The sequence below is a fragment of the Artemia franciscana genome, chromosome 5 (genome assembly GCF_032884065.1).
Source record: "Artemia franciscana chromosome 5, ASM3288406v1, whole genome shotgun sequence".
Lineage (NCBI taxonomy): Eukaryota > Metazoa > Arthropoda > Branchiopoda > Anostraca > Artemiidae > Artemia > Artemia franciscana.
Genome location: NC_088867.1, coordinates 28,032,090 through 28,051,465, shown reverse-complemented (window position 1 = coordinate 28,051,465; position 19,376 = coordinate 28,032,090). Strand labels below are relative to the sequence as shown.

The window sequence follows — 19,376 nt, the reverse complement described above, 5'->3', positions numbered from 1 at the left end:
TTCCAGTTCCAAAAATTGTAGGGAGGTATATGGACTAACAACAAGTCCTTTCACCTCTTTGACATCTTCTCTAGAAAAACTAGCTACTGGAAGCGCTATTCTCCTCCAATCTGCAAACAATGGACATATACGATTATGAACAATAATACACTGTTATTGATTGTGGGAAGTACGAGTACCTGAGCTACCTGTCCCCAGCAGTTTAAGGCACTAGGCCGGCCGGTACTAATACGGCTCTTCCTACTCATTCCCGCTCTCTTCTGCACAATCAAAAACTATGGATAAGTCGCGTCCCTTTAAAAATTGACTTCTTCAAGCTTTAATCTTTATTAAACAATATTTCTCTTCTTTAAGGTATCAATTGCTGTCTTAAATATCTTACGATCAATTTCCCATGGCAGGTTAGAATCCAGGATAGCTGTATAAGTATTTGAAATCTTAGCCAAGGAGCAGAAACGCTTAAGAGCAACAGTCTCCTCACTCTGAGCCTGACAATCAAATAAAATATGCTGGATTGTTTCCTCTGCTGAAAAGCAGATTCGGCATAAAGGGGAATGATGTAGCTTCCAATTAAATAACAAGCTATTTAGAAGTAGGGCACCTGATTTCAGCCGGTAATATAGCACTGTATTTAATCTTGTATGAAATGGAGATAACATTAATTTACTGTGATTAACTTTGGATCTTTGCCTGATAATATCTCGTGAATTGAGGTCAGAGGAAGGACTAGGAGATAACATGGAAGCCTTTGCTGCTAGAGAATCAGCCATATCATTATATTTTATACCTTTTTGACTAGGAACATGTTGAAAATAAACTTCATTTTCCTTGATCTTAAGATTAAGAAGCTGTCTTCTAATATTATATAAATCTTTGTCATTAGCAATTCTATTAATATTTTGGATCAGTAGTAATGCTGATTTAGAGTCGGAGAGACAGAGTATATTTTCAGATTCCATGTTATAATTTATAAGTGCATCCAAGGCCAGGCGGATGGCACATAATTCAGCAGACAAGATAGAAGATCCCAATGGGAGAGGAGAATAAATATTCAAATTCAGGGATGGGATACATGCTCCTGCTCCAGCTCTTTCCCTCTGGACAGATCCATCTGTATATATTTTTCTATAGTTGGGGTAAGCCCTTGAGATGTGTTCAGCCAAAATAGTCTGGATCTCGTAATTAGGAATCAAATCTTTACTAATAGAGATAAGTTCTACTTGACAGCTTGGAGGACTCATTTCCCATGGGGGGGACTCGGTAAAGGGATATGCATAAAGCGAATGTTGATTCCAGTTTGGGACCTCCAGTTGAAACTGATTCCATGATGAATGGGCATTGGGACAGGCTGACTTCTCAGCAAAGGTGTGTGCATATACAGCATGCTTGGCTCCATAAGCCTAGATTTGCGAGAAATACTTTATCCTTAGACTAGATGCTCTTTCACTTAGGGACACCAATCCCGACAGTGTTCTTAACTTTGACAGAGCAGTATGCTTATGCACACCCAAAGCTATTCAAATAGCAGAATTTTGTAAAGATTCAAGGATTTTGAATGAGGATGGGGGACGAGCTGAAAAAAATTTGAATTCCATATTCTATATTTGAACGAATATATAATTTGTAAAAATCCAAAATAATTTTTGGGTGACATCCCCACTTACTTCCAACAAGTCTTTTTAGAATACAAAGTCTCGGAATAATCAGAGATTTCAAAGAATTAATATGTTCATGCCACTTCATTTTAGAATCCATTAATAAACCAAGTAACTTCACTGAATTGCAATATGGGATCTCCCTTGAGAAAATTGTCAGTGGATTAGGAGGATCTAGAGTACCATTAGTAAATATAATGGCTTTAGTTTTACTGATTGAGATTGGGAAGCCAAATGCTAAAGAGAATCTCTGGACTAAACTTATATCCTGTTGAATAAGGCTTTGAAGAAGGCTAATATCCCTTCCTGACTTCCAAATGATCAAATCATCTGCATAAAGGCCAAATGATGCATGAGATACTTGAACATGAGATACTTGAAATTCAGAAACATACAAGTTCAATAGAAGAGGACTCAATATTGCACCTTGAGGAAGTCCTCTCGTAATGGGGCATTGCTCACTTCTAGACTGATTTACTTGAACGTAAAAATATCTATCAGTTAGAAAAGACTTTATAAAACTTATAAAAGGATACGGGAAGTCAAGATTTATTAGGATTTCCAATAATTTATTGTGGACTACATTTCCATAGGCATTCGACCAGTCAAACAGAACAGCCATTGTGACATGTCTTATTTTAAGAGAGTTACAAACATCAATTTCTAGCCGGGTAATGTTGTCTAAAGAGCTATGTCCTTTTCTGAAACCTGTTTGTTCACTAGGAAAGAGATTGTTGACTTCAGCAAACCACTCAATTCTTGATAAGACAAGCCTTTCCAGAACTTTACTAAAGGAAGGTAATACCAATATAGGACGGTAAGACTTGAGATCATTAGATGAATAAGAAGGTTTTAAAGCTGGGAATACCTGAGCAATCTTCCAGGCGTCTGGGAACTTTTGACTTGACCAAATAAGATTATAAAAACTTAAGAGGGCTGTATGAACCACCTTTGGGGACTCAAGAATCCACTTCATATAAATACCATCATAACCTGGGGAAGACTTGATGTTAAGAGAATTAAGTGCTAAGCAAAATTCATCTTGGGAAAAAGGTTTCATCAGAGTACCCTTATAAGAACAGGTAAGAGGGAGATTACAAAAAGGAGGTTGGCTGGGATGAAAATCTGAGCAATCATTTTTAAAAACATCAGTAAACAGATCTGCCTTCTTTTTATCTGAGACAATTGGATATCCATCCTGAATGATATCATATCTACGGTCATCATTAGGCTGCTTTCCATTATTTAGTTGGCTAATGAAATTATGGACCTTTGAAATTGGGGTTCTAAAACTGATGCTTGAGCTGAAATTCAGCCATGTACTCTGTTTAGCTCTCCTACTAATTAGTTTCACCTTAGCACATGACTGCTTATAAGAGATTGCTGTTGACTAAGATGGGTGCTTTTGAAACATTTTACGAGCCTTTCTCTTTGCCAGAACTGCAACCCTACACTCATCATTCCACCAATTCTTGGGTCTTTTGGAGCCATTGTAAAAATGTACCCTAGTCATTGGAATTGCCAATTTAGCTGACTCCAGAAGGATTGATCTCAGATTAGACTCAATGGCATTAATATCAGAATTAGGAGAAACAAAGGAAAAATCCACTTCATTTAACATCTCACGAAAAAGGGACCAATTACCTTTGGAGTTGATAAATGTAGGGACATAGGGTTTGGGAGTGTAGCATAAATCTTGAAATGATGTAAGAATTACACAATGATCAGATTGAAGAGACGACACCTTTACCATCTGAACTAAATCATAATATGAAGAAGGACCTAGAAGCAAATCTATAGTTGAGAAAGAGTTAGAAGAAATATTATACCTGGTCTGAAAGTCAAATGGAGTGAAAATCAAGGTGTCAGGAAAATTGGACAATAGGTACTCTATTCCTCTTCCTGCTTTGTTGCTACCAGCTGATTATTCCCAGAGAGGATTATGGGCATTAAAATCACCAAAAAAAAGGTATTATTACCTGATAATTCTGTTTCCAAGATACTTTGGATGTCCTTACTCCCACATGGATTATAAAAGGATTTTATGGCAAGATGGTTACCATCGGCTAAGGTAATTAATATACCTACAACATCTATTTCATCCCTGTAGATAGTTGAGGGTTGAGGGGAGTGTTGGATTGAAACATGAACAAAAATTGCCACACCCCCTCCCTTTCTGTTAGTTGATCTATCTTTCCTGTAGCACTTGTACCCAGGCATTTTGATTTTCTTGTACTGATGAAGATTAGTCTCTTGTAGACAAATAATTCCAATTCTATTATCATTTGCACATTGGATAAGATCAGCAAGTTTATTTGAATTTAAAGAGACGCAATTCCATTGTAGGATCTGCAGCTTAGTTAACATAGGAAGGGTTGAATAGGTGACATGCATGATATTTTGAGAGAATGGATGATAATTCTGTTCCTATTTCATTGAAAATAGAAATGGAAAAGTAGTGTTCTGCAATTTCTTTTGTTATACTGGCTTTTTTATCTTTAGCCATATTTGATTGTAATATTAGGTCCACTGATGCAACATATTTAATTAAATTAGTAATATGAGGTCCAACTCTATCTTGCATAGTGATGGCTTGAGTAGAAATATTAGGAAAAGCTGCCACTCTTTCAGAACAAGATTTAGGATTAGTTTTAGGATTGTTGAGGGATGGACTAGCTTCAGCCACCTTGGGATACTCCTTAGCCAACAGAGGGTAAGAAGTCTCAGTAGGAGGTATGAGTGCCTGATTTGGGTTGTTCTTGTGGACCTGTAGCCAGGGTTTTTGAGGAAGGGCTAAATTCCCTTCCTTGGCCTCATTAACTCTTGGACCTGATGGTACTTTGGACAGCTTGGCCAGCTCCATTGCAGCTATCATGAAAGGAACATTTTCTTGAAGAGCAATCTTTAAAACTTTAGCTCGTTGAACATATTTAGGACATGACTTGCAATCTGTTGATTGATGTCTACCATCACAGTTTGTACATTTAGGCACTTCAGTGCATCTACTTTCTGTAGACAAGGAGTGATTATCCAAGGCAATTAGGGCACCCTGGTTCAGAAGAAGAACAACACTTAGATGAGTGACCAAGCCTAAAACATTTTGAGCATTGAAGAGGTTTTTCTTGGTATATTTTATGAGCTTTTTGCTGACCAAAAAGGAATACCGAGTCAAATTGGGAACTAGCAGGTAAGATAAAGAGGACACTCTTACTACTTCTTGTTCCCTTAGAATCTAGCTTGCCCATACGATGAACATCCAGAACCTCCAGCATTTCCCCCTTATTGTTCATAAGACCATCTTTCAAGTCATCATTTGACAGTTCCAATGGTATGTTGTACAGTACTATTTTCTGAGAATTTTTCAGGGTTGGTTTCCACCATTCAGGTGTAACAGGGATATTGCCAATTTTATGTAGGCTAAGTGCTTTGCAGGCTTCATTTCTGTCTAGAAACATAACTGTTAGTGAACCATCTCTGTTCACATTCACAATGAAGCTGCATCTAAAAGTTTCGAAAAGATTCATTCTAGTATTAGTAATATTTTTGATAGAGTAAGATTGATCTTTTACTGTTGGAGTAAAAAGGATAATGGGTTTGTCCTTTATCTCCACAGCTGGAGCTGAGTTTGAGAGTCCCATTATTTCAGGAGGACTCATAGAAGGCTTTTTTCGTTTCTGTTTTCTGCCCACTGTCTGAAAATCCTCATTTAGCAGGTTGTCAGTTTCAGAGATTGGTGACTCAGAGACAGTAATCATGGTTTCATTCAGGCTATCATCATTGGATACTGGAGATACAACAATAGGAATATCCGCTTCTGATAACCAATTAGATGCTTGGCCCCCTTCCCTGAGGGGGCTGGAAGAGTTAGGAAACATTGAGTTCAGGAAAGGGAAATTCCAGAAACTCTAACCACGCAATAAACTTATATGACAAAGCAAAAGAATACTTCTCAAACAAAAGGAGTAGCAAGAGCTTTATTTCCTTTCACTCAGAAAATAAATGAAATCAATAATATAAATTTTTCATCAATTGATTTCTTCTTTTCTCTAGCCAAATTAGATTTTAAATTAGGTTTAAATAAATTAGAATAAATAAATTTTTAAATAAATAAATTTATCTAAATTAGATTTAGGGAGTAACTAGTTTGAATCCAGTCTACAAGCATGGACAAAATTTGGACAGCATGTAAATCTCATATTCAGCGGACCGCGGAGTGGAAAGAATGCCAAACAACAATGTGCATACCTTCTTCTTTGGCTAGGAGAAAAAGGACAATATGTCTTTAGTACTTGGACATTAGCATCAGAAGAAAAAGACAAACTTGATGTTTATCTTAAGAAATATAAAGAGTACATTGCTCCTATGAACAATCCTATATTCGCTCGCCATAAATTCCATAAGCAGGATCAGTTGGAGCATGAATCAATTGAACATTACATTACAGCCCTCAAGGTGCTTGTCAAAGACTGTGAGTTTACGGACAATTTTGAGAAGGAGATGGTGAGAGACAGATTAATATGTGGACTGAAACAACATAGAATTCGAGAAAAACTATTATCTCAAGGTGGAACCCTTACTCTTGAGACTACAGTGACAATTGCAAGAGCTTTTGAGACAACACAAGAGCAGTTCATGTCCATGTCAGCCATGTCCTTGTCACCTACAACAGTAAAGGAGCCAAATGTAAAACAAGAATTAGACTATGTAAGAAGACAAAAGAAGTATGACCAACCCACAACAAGTAAGAAGTGTTACTTCTGTGGTGGGGCATATGACCCAAATCACTAATGTCCAGCAAAAGGGAAGTCTTGCTCAAAGTGCGGAAAGACAAATCATTTTGCTTGTGTCTGCTGTAGCAAACCAGTAGATACTATTGATATGGAAGGAACAGATGGAAATCAAGAACAAGAAATTTATATTGATACATTACTTATTGGAGCCATAGCTGAGAAATCAAGCCAACCGACTGTGGCTATCAAACTGAATAATTCAGCATGGGAAACTCTATTCAAAATCGACACAGGAGCTGAAGCAAATGTTATCCCAAAATCTGTCTTTGACAGACTTAAACCCAAACCACAACTAAACAAGACAAGCCAGATCCTTGTAGCTTACGGAGGAACTCGCATTCCAATTGCGGGAGTATGCTCTTTAAATTGTAGACATAAAGGAATTATCAACAAAAAGTACAGTTTCTTTGTAGTTGATATACAGTCGAACCCTATACTAGGATACCAAGCATCTGTAGAAATGGGGTTTGTGAAGGTAGCTACATCTAACTCTTCCTTATCTACAAAGAAGAGTGTTCAGAAGAACCCAATTCCCAAAGAGTTTGATGACGTCTTTGCTGGGGTAGGTAAACTCCCAGGTAAAGTAGAGATCCATGTAGAAAAGAATGCAATCCCATCCATTAATCCTGTAAGGAGAATACCTTTTGCCTTACATGAGAGGGTTAAAAGCGAACTGGAGCGCCTGAAAAAATTAGACATCATTGAAAGAGTGGTGGCTCCAACCGAGTGGGTTAATTCAACCGTAGGCGTGGAAAAGTCAGACGGTTCGTTACGTTTATGCTTGGATCCAAGAGAGCTTAATAAGTCCATACAAAGGCCCTATTATCCAATGCCAACTTTCGAAGATATAGCAGCCAAAATTCATGGCCATAATAAGTTCTCTAAGCTTGATGCAACATCTGGGTATTTGATGCTGGCATTAACTGAGAAGTCTTCACTTGTCACAACTTTCAACACCCCATTTGGCAGGTACAAATACAAAAGAATGCCATTTGGATTAATATGTGCACAAGACGAATTCCAGCAAAAGATGGAAGAAACCTTTGGCAACTTGAAAGGCGTTGGCATCATTGTTGACAATATCCTTGTATCAGGAAAAGATGAAGAACATGATGAGAATTTAAGGGAAGTCCTAGAGAAGGCCAGAGAAGTTGGAGTAAGGTTTAATCCAGAAAAATGCATATTCGGATCAACAAGCGTGCCATATTTTGGACATCTAATAACTGCAGATGGTATCAAACCAGATCCTTCAAAAGTTCAAGCCATAATTGAGATGCCACATCCATCAAACAAAGACGAACTGGCCACATTCCTTGGAATGACAAACTTCCTTTCAAAATACATTGCAAACTTGTCATCTCTAAACTATCCCCTCAGAGAGTTGGGAAAACAAACTGTCTTTGAGTGGACCAATGAACATGCAACAGCAATGAATAGAATCAGAACTTCGATCTGTAATAACCTTGCAACCTTTGATACTAAGGCAAAATCTGTTGAGATGAAAACCAACACTTCCAAGCATGGTCTCAGGGCAGAGTTGAGCATAGGTGGAAAAATTGTTCCTTTTGGATCAAGGGCTCTCACATCAACAGAACAAAACTATTCTCAGATTGAAAAAGAGCTATATGCTATCCTCTATGGCTGTAAAAAATTTCATCAATTTGTCTATGGGAGGAGAATCATTGTACATACAGATCATAAGCCACTGGAGGCTATATTGTCAAAACCAATAAGCCAGGCCCCTCCCAGGCTCCAAAGAATGATGATTCAGCTGCAGCCATACGTTATTACGGTTCAATATATTAGAGGAAAGGACTTACCAGTTGCAGACACACTGTCAAGACTGCATCCACCCCACTTTGATGAAGAATGCTCCCTGGAGATTGAATTCCATGTTCACTCTGTTATAAAAAGTATCCCAGTCAGTGATAAGAAGATGGGGATCATCTTGGAAGAAAATAAGAGAGACCCAATTATGATAGAACTTACCGTGGTCATACAAAAAGGATGGCTGAACCACCGACACCAGTGTTCTGCTAGCATGCAACCTTACTGGAATGTTAGGGATGAGTTGTCCAGCGTTGATGGCATCATTTTAAAAGGAAATAGAGTTGTCATTCCAAGAGCATTATGAAGGGACATTCTGCAGCAATTGCACATATTACACCTAGGGATGGAGAAAAGCAAGCAAAGAGCCAGAAGCTCCGTTTACTGGCCAAATATGAATTCAGCTATAGAAGATCTGATCCAGAACTGCAAAGCTTGTGGGAAATTTTCCAGAAATAATCAGAAAGAACCACTGATATTGACACTAATCCCACAGTATCCTTGGGAATACCTGGGTATTGACCTTTGCAAGATCAACAGAAGAGACTATATAGTAACCAGTGACTACTATAGTCATTTCATAGAGATCAACCAAGTCAAACCAGCAACCTCTTCAGAAGTAATAAAGAAGCTCAAGGCCCATTTTGCTAGATATGGTATTCCAGAAAAAATTCGGTCTGACAATGGACCACAATTTATATCTTATGAATTCCAGTCCTTTTTGTAGAAATGGGACATCCAGCATCTGATTTCAAGTCCGAATTTCCTGCAGTCTAATGGCCATGCTGAGAAGGCCATGGATATAGGGAGTAGGATCATGCTAAAAGCTATAGAGTCCAATACAGACCCCTACCTTGGTCTTTTAGAATATCGGAATACTCCAATAGACGGTGAGGCATCACCTTCCCAGCTTCTTATGAGTAGAAGTTTATGATCCATCCTTCCCTGTACTTGAAAGCAACTGGAGCCAAATACTGTTCCAAAGACAAAGTTCCTCAAAGCAAGAACTAATCGACAAGAAAGGCAGAAGCAGAACTATGACAAGGCTTCTAAAGATCTAATAGAGTTGAAAGACAACCAACCCATTTGGGTCAAGCTGTCAAAGGAAGCTACATGTTGGATGAAAGGTGTAGTGACGTCATGCATATCTCCAAGATCTTACCTTATACAAGCCAAAAATGGTAGATTTTATTGCAGAAATCGGGCCCATTTGAAACCATGGTCCAGTGCTGAAGGCAACAGTGCTCAACAATCTTCAGGATTCACAGGGGATGAGGACCTTCCAGCAGAATTTCACCCTCCTGTGACTCAATCCTCTTCTCCAAAAAAGGCTGTTCCAAAGACTCCAGATAATCGTAGTACTGGAGAAATCTTCCAAGACAGCCCGTACAGAACCCCAAGAGCTCCAACACCCCTCCAGCAGCAAACAGTGAAAGCAGAAATGGAGAGGATTATTCACGACCCTGTGTAACAAGAACTGGAAGAGTGGTTAAGCCAAGGAAGATAAGGGACATTTAAATTGCTAGTGTTTTCTTTTTTTGTGTGTATGCTTTTATAGCACAATTATTATTGTGAAAGAAAGGAGATGTTGTGTTTAGTGCTTTTATGCTTATGCTTGCTGCTTATTATCTTATGATTGCTGTTTGCTTATGTAGTTTTGTTGCAGGTCGGTTGGCTTAATGAATTAATCTACTTGGTAACAATACAGATACTAAACAACAATTGAAGAAGTTAAGTACAGTGTGGAAATTTTGGTACCTTATCAAAAGAATTGTTAGTACTGGACACAGAAAATAAGAACTGCAAGCTCTGCTTTGAAACACTGGACATAAAAAAAAACACTCATCAGTGTGTTTGCTTCAATGAAGAAATACTCGTCTTCTGGCACTATAGATACATTTGACTACATATCATGCTGGAAATGATGCAGTCAAATCTCTATTCTTGCATAAACTCTTTTTAGAAAAGAGTCCAGTCAGAACAGTCAGTTGTTAGTTTTTCTCCACTTCAGCAGCCAGAAGAGGAAATATTAGCATAGTCACATAGCCACAAGAATAAATCTTGCCTTGTAAGAGATTTAGCCCCTTTGTGTGCCAGAGACTATCTGCCATTTTCCTTTGTTGAAGGACTAGATTATGGAGACTTTGCAGTCAAGTATGATATGGTCACTGACAGAAAAAAAGGATAAAGATCCTCCAGAGCCATTGCTGGCGCATAGGGCGTCGAATCGACGTTTCAGTTGCTGGGTGTTTTTACAGGAACAAGTACCAAGCTTGTTGCCCAACCAACAGAAAAGACCTCCCTACTTCCCAATATATTGCCAAGTGCATATTGATGACATATATGTGTCATTCCATTGTGGACCCCAGTGCATGAATCAAATGGACACAGAAAATAAGTACAGCAAGCTCTGCTGTGCAACACTGGACAGAAAAAAAAACACTCACCAGTGTGTTTTCTTCAATGAAGAAATACTCCTCTTCTGGCACTATAGACCTGAGGATATATTTGACTACATATCATGCTGGGAATGATACGGTCAAATCTTTATTCTTACACAAACACTTTTGAGAAAAGGGTCCAGTCAGGGCAGTCAGTTGCTAGCTTTTTCTCTACTTCAGCAGCCAGAAGCAGAAATATTTCTCATAGCCACAAGAGTTAACCTTGCTTTGTAAGACATTTACCCCTTTTGTGTGCCAGAGACTATCTGCCATTTCCCTTTTTTGAAGGACCAGATTATGGAGACTTTGCAGTCAAGTATGATATGGTCACTGACAGAAAAAAAAGGATAAAGATCCTCCAGAGCCATTGCTGGCACATAGGGCGTCGAATCAACATTTAGTTACTCGGTGTTTTTACAGGAACAAGTAGCAAGCTTGTTGCCCAACCAACAGACAAGACCTTCCTAGTTCCCAAAATATTGCCAAGTGTATATTGATGACGTGTACGTGTCATTCCATTGTGTTGTCCTTGAAGATATAAAAAAAATTATGGGGAGGCATGGTAATCTGGCGTTTGACATTTGTACTGAAACAGTACTTTTGCACATCAGTACTGAAAGCTGTCATATTGAGGACATAGACTACTATTTTTGACACCTGAGTTTGAGATGTAAGTCCACATTCTTTCAACTAGATGTCTTGGGACCAATAGGCATACAGCTGAAAACATCAGGAAAGCATACAGGCAGGTAATATAGACAATCAACCTCTCTAGCAAGACCATTCAGGTGGTCCAAGGCAAAGAAGCAAATGTGAAGAAAGCTTGCCAACTTGAAAGGGTTTTTTTTCTAGGGAAAGTGCAATGAGATATAGAGGACCAGACCAGGCAAGGGAGCATGAACTCAAGAAAGAAAAATCAGAAGAACAAAACTCAGAGGCGCCATTTGGGGGGGGGGGGGTCAGGGGTGGGCAAATGCCCACCCCAGATTTTCCAGGGGGCCCAAGCTTCTACCACAAAGGGCCCTTTGCCGGCCATAATAATCCATTATGTCCAACATAATCCATTCTGTCCAATTGAGTTTAAATTGCTGCACACCTATTAACCAAAGAACATAATTACTTGACAACCCTTGGGGTAATTAAACCATTTGCTATTAGTTATTGTAAACTTTGAAAGTAGGCAAGATACATAATAAAATTCTCGAGTTCTGTCAAATGCCCATTTTCTAGATGATTACGCGACACGAAGTGAGTGGGGGGGGCCAAGATGGAGTTTATGCCCACCACAAGATTTGGTCCAAATGGCGCCTCTGACAAAACTCTCTGAATGAAATGATAGATGTGGCCACTGAAGTTGATGAGTATCCCAGGGTTGATTCCAAGCTACCAATCTTAGAAAGCTCAGACAATATGCAGTATGTAGCAACAATGGTCCCATCACTACAAAAGGTCTCAATTAAAGCTCTCCTGGATATTGCTATTGGCAATACAGTTGGAATATACAGAGTTCTGAAAAGAATGGATAAAAAAAAGTTGGTCCTATATAATTCAGAATGGGAGTTGCTAGGTGAACTTGCCCCATTTCTAAGCATTTTCAGAGAGGCCATGAAGGTAATGGAAGGGGAGCTGTACCCTACACTTGGAGTAGCTCTGCTTTGTAGAGGAGAAATTGAAGAGCATTGCAGACAAAGTGTCAGATTCAGCAGCAATCAAGATCCTACAGCAAAGCCTCAGAGAGAGGCTAAACTTCAGGTTTCCTATTGATGATTATATGATCAGTGCTGCATTAATTGACTGTGAAAAATAAATTGACAGCTATTACTCAGTATCTAAACAAAAGCTAACAGCTCATATGGCACTTGTGACGAGGTCAGAAGAATCAAGAGCTCATATGGTATGAAATCTAGCAAAATTCTAAGAATCAATAGATTGCTTTAAAAGGAAAATCAGAAACTTAATGCTGGTCAGGATTTAAAATAAGAGCTCTTGAGTCATGAGGCCCTTCTAAATATCAAAATTCATTAAGATATGATTGCCCACTCATAAGTTAAAAATGCCTCAATTTTTCTAATTTTTCCTCTGTTCAGCCCCACAGATGGTTGAATCAGGGAAAACAGCTTTATCAAGTCAGTTTGTGCAGCTCTCTGACATGCCTACCAATTTTCATTGTCATACCACATTCAGAAGCACTGAACTCCACCACCTACCTCCCCCAAAGAGAGCAGATCCAGTCCAGTTATGTCAATTACATATCTACAACATTTATAAGCATTTCCCACGATTTCCAGTTTCCCTCTCCAACTCCCCCCATTTCAACTTGCCTTAATATTCAACTTTGAAAAAGGCTCATTTGATTGGGAATTGAAAGGGCTAGAACTTGCTACAACATGCAAAATTCAAAATTCTGAGATGGAAGGGCAACTAAGCCCCTCCCAAGCCCATCATTTCTCCAAACACACCTAGTAAAACTAATGAGATAGCCATTTTGTTCAGCATAATTAAAAGGTCTAGAAATTATTTATTTGAGCACAGCAACCCCTCACAGCCCTAAGGGCAAGAGTTATTATGCCCATGGGGCATATAAGGTACATATAGAAAGGATGACTATAAAAACTTCAGAGGGGGATCATTAGATCTGTAATCAGAAGTTACAGTGCCCTTTGTAAGACTCAGATGGATTAGAGGGTGGAAACCCCCCCCCCATACCTTATATTTTTTTCTTAAATTCATCTGACAGAAATTTTGGGATGGCCATTTGTTGTCATAGAAACTTTGAAAACAGCTCTTTCAAATAGAAATTGAAAGGGCCAGTACTGTTTTTAATAGCCAAAAGTGATTAGAGGACATTGCCCCCCTCCTCCTGCACAATCAAATTGAAATTATTTCATACCTAATCATTCACATTAATTTATTCACATCTAATCAAAAATTCTGAGATAGCCATTTTGTTCAGTGTAGTTGAAAGATATGGAATGTCTTTGGCAACGCCCCATACCTTCTCAAGACCAGAACATAATTTGCACTTTACTGAAAAAAAAATGGATGTGGATTGTCTGTTTAGGATACATATACTGATATATATTCCTTAAAGTTTTAATAGTTTTTAATTTATTATGGTTAAAAAAGTTAAAATATTTGAAACATATTTTTTTATTTAAATCATACAATTAACAACTAAGTCAAACTCAAAATAAGCAAAGATTAATAAGGAGTATGAATGACAATCCCCATGCCTTTTCAAGACCAGAACATAATTGGCACTTTACTGAAAATAAAATGTATTTAACATGTTTTTACTTTGTTTTTACTTGTTCAAAATGTTTTACTAGATATATAAAGGGGGAAGTCCTCCCCCTTGCACTTTAATTACAGTGTGAGTGTCTGGTGCCCTTTTTAAGAATAACATGAGATTGGAGAGCATGTTGACTCTCCCCCCACTATGCTTCAAAATGGCCTATTATACTAAAAACAAGCAAAAATTAACATGAGTAGGGCTGATAAGCCCTATGCCTTCTCAAGACCAGAAAACAATTTGCACTTAACTCAAAAAAAAATATTTGAAACATTTTCACCTTTCTTACTTTCATAAATGAAAAATTATCAAAACCTTAATGAAAAAATGTCAGTATATGTCTATTTAACTGACAAACCACAATCAATTGTTTGTTGTTTTTTTTTTTTTTTTTTTTTTTTTTTTAGTAAAGCACAAAATGTGTTCTGGTCTTGAGAAGGCATAGTAGTTTTTTGAGTTTTGACTCTGCTATTTATTGCAATTTCTGTTTGTTTTGAGTTTCATTAATTCATTCACAGTGACTTGTGATAGTTTTATGCTTGGAAGATTATTTGACTTTATTTTTGCTCATTCTTGACTGAACAGACCTCTTTGCTTTTCTTTGGAAAAATTTTCCTGCAGAAAGTTTTTTCTTATATGATGTCTTTCTCTTATTCTATTTATTTCTAAAATTGTTAATTATCTGTGCAAAACAAGCTAATATGTCTGACAGATATTTGCATATTTAGTATGTTATGTATATATGACTGAAAAATAAATGAGCCTAAACTAAAAAAAAAAACTAAAATAAAATCAACCTCCTCTCCCAAAAGGCCCTCTTAATACCTTTTGGCTTGACTTAAATTAGAGACCCTTCAACAAAAATTCCTGGATATTGAATTTGCCAGTAATCTTTTTTAATAAATTCTCTCAATTTGGAATTCAATAGTTTCATTCATTTCAAATAATTTTCAAGTTTGAAAATGCTATTGTTATTTTTCATATGGGGAAAATGTTTTCTAGGGAATTGTTGGAGGTGAATTTTTATATCAAACTGAATTTGACTTGCAAATTTGAAATTCAACTGTTATAAAAGTGCAAGGAAAATTTTGTTGAGCTAAATTTTCTTTGAATTTCCCTTTTTTAGAGATTGAAGCAATACATGATAGATAAGCTAGTTTGAGATATATTTGTCTTTGATTTTACAAAAAAAAAAAATAAAGAAAACCTGTTATTACTACTCTTTCACATAAATGTGCACATTTTCTACATAGCTGCAAAACTATCTGCATAGACCTTTATCATTTTAAAATATCATAACAGATCTATTTTTCTCATTTGTTTTCAACAAATAATCTGCATCTTTGTTTTGTAATAATTAGGCAGTAAATTTGTTATGAACTGAAGTAAAATGCTGTCAATTCTGTTATTCAACAAATAAGCTATGCTTATTATATATAACTGCAAAATCTGCAGCAAGAAACTTTTGAAATACCTGTGTTATTGAAGTTTCTTCATTAATACTCTTTTTGAACAAATAAACAGTATCTCTCTATTCTATGTGGTTACAAAATTTTATAAATTACAAATTTTCTAAGCAAAACTAGGATGCACTAGAACAACACATAGAATAGATACACTTTATTAGTTTAACTTCTACTACTACTACTAACAACTTGCTACAACAGCAAGCTGCCAGAGGCCACCACAGCTATGTGCACTCCTCTATCCTAATCTATTCAAAATTTTCTTCTTTACACCCTCCCAGGAAGTTCCTATTTACTTTAAATCTTTCTTTATAGTATCCTCAAACCTCAATTCCTGACAGCCTGTTTTCTATTTAGCCAAAAAAGGACAATCTTTGGCAATCTGTCATCCTTCATCCACAGAATGTACCCTAGCTATCTCAAACTTTCTCTCATTATTGTCCTTGAAAGTGGGATTAAACCACACTTTCTATACAGCTTCTGTTTGAAAAACAGTCAGTCAGCTGGATACCCAAAACAATGTGTAGGCAATTTCTCTAGAAAATGCCTAGCAAATTTTGTCTTTTTTTGGAAAAAAAAACATACTTCAAAACCATATTTGACCCCTTTCACCACTGTAGCTTCCAAAATTGTAATCTTGGCTTGCAGATTTATCTAACCTACTTATTCATCTAAACTTTTTTCAACCACAAAAAAATAATCTGTTCCTTGGTATTCTACTTGTAACATCTTCACTGCCCCAACATCTTTATTAATTATACTACCAAGGTAAGTGAAGCTGTCCACTTGATTAGTCTTTTTGATACCTAATGTTACTTTTTCATCTTTACTTATTCTTAGCCTTAGCAACTTAGTCTTCTTAAAATTAATTTTCAAACCTATTTAAGCATCCAGAGCTCACAAAAAAGCAAATGGAAGATGGATTAATACAACAGTAACTGGTAGCCTGTTTATTATGAATCAAGCAACCAGTCAGTAACTTTAAAGACAGAAGATGGGGCTGTATAGATGCAACAGGAAGTTTTTATCTTCTAGATCCACTAGCCTACCAACAAGTTCATCTACATGCAGAACAAAAAAAATGCCACCAAAAAATATAGAGGTGCCCATGGAACCTTGACCATTGTGCAAAACCCCCAAGTCAAAAGTCCATCAACCAATATCAGTAGGGCGTTTAGCTGACCTGAAGAAACTTCTCAAACAACAAGAACAAACCAACAACCAAACATTAACAAATCACAATGCACACCTTGTTCTGAAGCTGCCACTACAGCACATCTGATATAACCAAAAATGACAACAACAAGATCAGGGAGGGTTATACAGGAGCTGACTAGATTAAACCTATGGATATGGAACCCATAATAGATAACTTGAACAAATCCAAAAGTGGGAAGATATAGAATTCTTCTTTCAAAGTGATCAGACAATAATTCTTATTAATTTTTTTTCTTATTTTGTAGGTGCATGGGTCAGAATATAAGGTTACTTACTTGTTTGGTGCATATTAGAAAACTCTAAACAATACAACTTAGAAAGTTTCGACTGTCTAAATTAACTGCCTTTAAAGGTCAACAAAAAGCCTAAATCTATAATTTTACTAGGCCTAGGCTATTCTGTGATTAAGCTAGGGCCTATATCAATCCTTAAAAAGGACAACAGCAGATGAATTACTTAAACAACACATTTGGAAAGCAATTCATCAAGTAAGAAAAGGCCACATAATTTCGTAAGGTAGCCTAAATAAAAGCAGACTAACTTACGGTCAAATATAAAGTTTCTAAGGGTATGAAAATGCTGACTAAGTTTTCAATAGGCTAATATTCTTTTCTTAAAAGAACATAGGTCAAGATTATACTAGATGTATCCTTAGGTAGCGCTTAGGTGCAGGACTCAAAGTGCTTCTCCTTTTGCCAAATTCTGCCAGTGTGCCGATTCTGCTATGATTCTGGTCTCCAATCCACAAACTACCAATACAGAATGGATAAAAATTTTCTATTGAATCTATTGAAACTTGCAGATTGGTGTTGTGGCTTTTTCATCTACATTGGGCGTTCTACTATTTGCTTCTATCATCCCATTTGATAGTTTCTGAGTTCAGCACAAAAAATTGCCAATAAATGGAAAACTAATCCTCAGTTTTCCAGAAAAGCCTAGTATAGACACACCTTTTACAGAACGTAAATTTCAGTCGGTTGCCACTTTTGGATTTAAATTATTGCAACAAAAATAATCACAAACCTGACATATTGCAACTGAATTTCAAAGAGAAAACTAGTTTTTCGATGAAATCCATTTTCAACAGTTAGTTATTTAATTCAGTCCTAACCTGATTCTCTCGTACGGATTCGAAAATTTCATCGCATTTGGATTCACGCTTTTCTGCGAAAAGGCTGTCAAAAAAAATCTGTAGTCCACACTGTTGTTGTGGTCTTTTTTGCACAATACAGTATATAGGAGCTAAAGTTATTATCACATTTCCAGATGCGTTTTTAAGGACATTTACAACAAGTAATTATTAAATGGAAAATTTGCAATCAAAAATAATATGGTAATTTGTTTTTTTCTAATAGCCCCAAGATTTGTCCGTTAGTTGATCTATTTTCTGTTATTTTTTAGGTTGGAGACACTTATACCGAACACTAGCCGATAATTGGGTATCACCTCCATGTTGAAGATGCGGTAAAGAGGTACGTTGGCAAGTAGTACCGTTCCCCTTCTAATGTTGTGTGGCAATGGATGTACCGTTTTTTTTGAGCTAACAACCCGACAGTGCTTCTTTTACCTGGTTATGATTGACAATAATAAAAAGCCTTGGATCAAACAGCCTTTTTGTTGAAAACCTGTAGTGCTTCCACCACACATAAAGTGGACCTGTTTACAATAGACCACTACAATGCCCGTGCTTTCAGATCTGAATTTGGCCAGTTCATATGTTTAGTAAAATATGTCAAAGCGTCTATTATGTGCATAACTGAGACCAATCTTAACCAGGAAATACAAAGCAGCGAGATTGCCACTCGGGGATATACACTCGTCAGGCGAGATCGTAGGCGTAGTGAAGACTCTAGATACAGTGGAGGAAGTGTCACTGTTTGTCTACAGAGCCATATACCATATTCATACCTAGATACACCATATTCAACAGGTAAAGAAGCTCTATGGCTTAAGGTAACCCTCCAAAATAAGTATGTGATTGTCGGTACCGTGTATAACCATCCAGCTTGTGATATTAACAGCTACCATGAAGCCTCCCTAAAATACATTCAGGGTAAGAGCACTAGGTATGTCGTTACCCTCCATAGAAACTTTTACTTCTATCATAGCCTGCGGCTTTGTTGCAAAAAAAAAGATAAAGAGGGGCCGAACTTGTATAACTTATTTTTCTCTTACGGGCTGGAACAACAAGCTTCAGCATGCTCCGGCAAATATTTTGCAGAGAATTATCAAGGGGGCTTTAATGTCGTCCAAGGGGACTTCAATTCCTTCTCTACAGGTCAAAGGGACTGTGAAGCCAATTCCACAGGCAAAAGCTGAAGCTCTTGCTAAGACTTTTGCCAAACTCTCGAATCTGGAAAACAACAGCCGAAAAGTGTCACATTTCTCTGACTGAAGCAATACTGTCCTGGATCGTGTGAATAGATTTTGTCCTATCGCAATTTGCAGCATCTTGATGTGACCAAAGCCATCGATCATTCAAGGTTTGAGTTAGCTCTGCCATACGAAAGCAATTACTAATTTGGTTTCTCTATATTCCTTTACCTTTATTGATACCTTTGATACCTGATATGATACCTTTAGAAAGACTTACTACCCCTCCCCCAATTCTAACTTCTTCACTAAATCCTCAGTAGACCCAGAAGCTTGATCTTGCAGTGAATAAGCGAAGACTCTAGCCTTCATGA

At 37.2% G+C, this 19,376-nt stretch overlaps 1 protein-coding gene across 1 annotated transcript in view; it reads right to left on the bottom strand.

Annotated features, from left to right (window-relative positions):
- LOC136027205 (proteasome subunit alpha type-6-like) overlaps positions 1-17,363 on the bottom strand; it is a 21,327-nt gene extending 3,964 nt beyond the window's left edge. The window contains exon 1 of the mRNA XM_065704227.1: positions 17,235-17,363. The gene's annotated coding sequence lies outside the window, so the exon portion shown is untranslated. The remainder of the gene's footprint in view (positions 1-17,234) is intronic.
- Between the last annotated feature and the right edge of the window lie 2,013 nt (positions 17,364-19,376).